This window comes from Myotis brandtii, unplaced genomic scaffold, assembly GCF_000412655.1.
Source record: "Myotis brandtii unplaced genomic scaffold, ASM41265v1 scaffold478, whole genome shotgun sequence".
Classification (NCBI taxonomy): Eukaryota; Metazoa; Chordata; class Mammalia; order Chiroptera; family Vespertilionidae; genus Myotis; species Myotis brandtii.
Genome location: NW_005368264.1, coordinates 1,585,081 through 1,588,640, shown reverse-complemented (window position 1 = coordinate 1,588,640; position 3,560 = coordinate 1,585,081).

The following is a 3,560-nucleotide window of genomic DNA, read 5'->3' as shown; positions in this document are numbered from 1 at the left end:
CCCACCGTGCCTGCCCCGGCGCCGCCTCCAGCCCTCCCCCTGGGCCCTCGCTCCCCTCAGCCCCCAGTGTCTGCAGATCAATCATCATTTCGCCAACCAAGCAGTACAGCGCACTGGCTTAAGTTTTGAACAGTGAGTCAACACCACTGAATAAAAATAATCCTTACTTGTTCGAGTAACTGATAAGTGTAGGCTTCCAGCGGTTCTCAACCTGTGGGTCTCGACCCCTTTGGGGGTCGAGCGACCCTTTCACAGGGGTCGCCTAAGACCATCGGAAAACACAGATATAATTACATATTGTTTTTGTGATTAATCACTAGGCTTTAATTATGTTCAATTTGTAACAATGAAAATACATCCTGCATATCAGATATTTACATTACGATTCATAACAGTAGCAAAATTACAGTTATGAAGTAGCAACGAAAATAATTTTATGGTTGGGGGTCACCACAACATGAGGAACTGTATGAAAGGGTCGCGGCATTAGGAAGGTTGAGAACCACTGGCTTACACAGGACCAGGACCTGTGGTAGTCCCGTAATGGAGATGAAAGGTGAGTATAACGCAGTGCAGCCCGCAGCCAGTCCATGGATATGGTCGTCCATCTACAGCGCTTTGTCTCGGTAGCTCAGAGGTCAAGGACATGAGCTCGGTGTGGTTCTCGGCCAACTGTACCAACTGGGTGATGGTGGGCGAGTTCTTAATTATATGCGCCCCAGATGCTTTATCTGTAAAATAGACACCAGCAATAACGCCTGCCTCATAGAGCTGATTAAATGAAACGACATTTTAAAAGTGCTTACTGTAGTTCCTGGTGTAAAGTAAGTGTTCAAAAATAGGAATTGTTATAATTCAAGATTTTTGTTCAATAACAGTTTGGAAGTGGATTATCCACTGCCAACTTTGCCCTATCTACTTTTTTTTGAGTGGGAGATTTATTTTTATTAATTAAAAAAAAAGGAATCCAAAGTTGGGCAAGCATAAAAATGTAAACTATAGGGGGTAATCCATACTGTTTTATTTAATCCATACTGTTTTATTTTATAGCCTGGTGGCAAGAAAGCTAGATCAAAGGGGAACTGTGGGGTGGAGTCCTCTCTCTGTTGCCTACCAGTTAGTAAAACTGGGAAGGTTGACTCATCTTCTTTTTTCACTTCTAAAATAAGTGGACTAAGTAACAGCTAAAATTTTAAGATTTTAAACTGGTCTGCTGGTAAAAAATTGCTTTATCAAAATGTTTGAAAATGCCATTTTTTTTCATATTCCTTACCTCATTAATTTCACAAAATACATATATATTTTAATTTTTAAAGATCTTTTAAGATCTCTCTCTCTCTACATACACTATACACACACACACACACACACACACACACACACGCACATATATGTGCATTGGGCCTCTATATATACTAGAGGCCCGATGCATGAAATTCGTGCAAGGGCCTTGGCCCCGCCCCTGCCCACCGCAGGGGCTGGGGCCTCTGCCGCTTCTGCCGTGCCCCCGCCCGCTGTGGCTTTGTCCGAAAGAAAGGACATCTAGTCTAATTAGCACATTATGCTTTATATATATTGGCTGTAGCTCAAAGGCAAGACTTATCTACCTGGCAGGGCAACCTTTGTTTACCAAGCATTTCATTTTCTCTTTTCAACTTCCCAAAACTTGCCTTCCTCCCCTTTGAAACCCTAGAGCCCCATCCCTTTCCTTAGGCCCAGGGTGATATGTAAGCCTAAATCTTCTGGCCGCCTGAAGTGGGGCTCCTAAAATCATAATTAAAATTGTTTTATGCTTTTAAAAAATATATTTTTATTGATTTCAGAGAGGGAGAGAGAGAGAGATAGAAACATCAATGAGAGAGCTGCCTACTGCACGACCCCCCATTGGGGATTGAGCTTGCAACCTGGGCATGTGCCCTGACCGGGAATGGAACTGTGACCTCCTGGTTCATAGGTTGACACTCAACCACTGAGTCACGCTGGCTGGGCATTCTTTTTAAAATCTGTTTTATGTCAATTTAATTCTTAAACCAGCCACAGAAACTAGAAGAGTAGAAGAGAAAAATTTTCCTCCTCTACAATATTCCCAGCCTAAAAACTGATTGTTTGTCTCTAACACAGGTACCTTCTTTATGAACGCTAAAATTCATTATAATGATTCATCTTCAAGTCAATGAATTATATTTCCGATACTGATCTAAAAGGAAATAGTCCATTATTTAGAATCAGTAGGAATGCTAGGCATAGAAGAGTAGCATAATGAAACTAAGGATTATTAAATGTCATCCTGCTGTTGAACCCCTTTCAGAACCACTCAGAAATATATTTTACTGGGATACAAATGATTTTAGGCAATCAATTAACTTCGTAGGCCACTTTGGTGTTGTTAAATGATAAATCGAGGCAGATTAAAAGTTTTAAGAGTTTATATGAGAAAAAATTCCATGGGCAGTGTCAAACCAGATGTGTTAGGAGGGCTCTACCAACAGGAGCTGGGGAGAGACTTTTATAGAGAAAAGGCAAAGGCAAAGCAAGGAAATTATTGATTGGTTATAGCTCAAAGCCTAGTTGACCGTGATTGGTTGTTCTTAGAGTTTGATTTCTTAACCTTGAGGCATTTACAGGCTTGGATTTTGGTCTTCTTACAGAGGCTAGATGGCATTAGATCCATCCACCTCAGTCTAATGCAGCGGTTCTCAACTTGTGGGTCGAGACCCCTTTGGGGATCGAACGACCCTTTCACAGGGGTCGCCTAAGACCATCGGAAAACACATATGTAATTACATATTGTTTTTGTAATTAATCACTATGCTTTAATTATGTTCAATTTGTAACAATGAAATTGGGGGTTACCACAACATGAAGAACTGTATTAAAGGGTCGCGGCATTAGGAAGGTTGAGAACCACTGGTCTAATGGCTTCCTTGTTTAATTAATCAATTAATTAATTTGCCAGCATTGTGAGACTATGCGGCTTAGTCAATGACTGTATGTCAAAGCCTTTAGAGATAAATATAAGAGGCACCTTCTAGGAACCTACAGTCTGAGCTCAGGTTGCCTACCAGAGATGTTTCTATCCCCTTGCCCCCTGCTCCCAGTGTTTGTTCACTATATTACTACAAAATGCAACTAGTCCAGAAATCGAGAAAACACAAGACCACAGAGGAGCCAGCTGCTAATTACACCTGGGGATGCGGGGGGAGCTTTTACAGTGGAGGTAATTCTTGCAGGTTTGCGCCTGTTCTAAAGCCTGGGTACGCATTGTCCAGGCTGAGTAAGTAAAAAGATAAGGTCAGCAGGTGACTCTGGCTCCGGTCTGTGCCGGAGGTGTTGCTGATGCTCCTCTTCTCTTTGGGGATCAGGAAGCTCTATGCAGGCAGCGCCCTCTGGAGGTGACTTAGTGTGGGAACTGCCTGAGAGGGATCGCTACATGGCCTGGACCTGGCCCAATAAGAACACCTCTCTCAGGCTGAGTCAGGAAATAAAAGGAAAATATTGAAAAAGAGCCAGAGCCACAGAACTAGGCGGGATGACTGAGGCAGCGGAGGTGGGGGGTGGGG